This window comes from Chaetura pelagica, unplaced genomic scaffold (assembly GCF_000747805.2).
Source record: "Chaetura pelagica isolate M959 unplaced genomic scaffold, ChaPel_1.0 scaffold363, whole genome shotgun sequence".
Lineage (NCBI taxonomy): Eukaryota > Metazoa > Chordata > Aves > Apodiformes > Apodidae > Chaetura > Chaetura pelagica.
Genome location: NW_009952720.1, coordinates 2582447 through 2582755, shown reverse-complemented (window position 1 = coordinate 2582755; position 309 = coordinate 2582447). Strand labels below are relative to the sequence as shown.

Genomic DNA, 309 nt, shown 5'->3' with positions numbered 1-309 from the left:
AGAGTGCCAGGACACAAGTGGAGCATGGCAGTGACTCCAGCTATCCCAGCCTAATCTGTTTGTGACTGACCATGCTGACATGCCAATGCTTTCCTGAGGTGCTTTAGCCTAGGTAGGACACATGGTTCTGCTTGTGACAGGGACACCAGATGTCAGGTCAGGCAGTTTCCCTGGAGTGAGGACAGGCACTCACCCTGGCTGGCCAGCTGGGCTTCCCTTTGTGCTCCTGTCATGGCATGACTGACTGCTGGGAGGAGGAGGGAGGATCTGCTGGGGGCCAGTTTCCCAGGGTCAGCAGCTGATTCTGCA

General features: G+C 56.6%; 1 protein-coding gene across 1 annotated transcript in view; it reads left to right on the top strand.

Annotated features, from left to right (window-relative positions):
* NPL (N-acetylneuraminate pyruvate lyase (dihydrodipicolinate synthase)) overlaps positions 1-309 on the top strand; it is a 10186-nt gene that overhangs the window by 2753 nt on the left and 7124 nt on the right. The gene's annotated exons all lie outside the window — the stretch shown is intronic.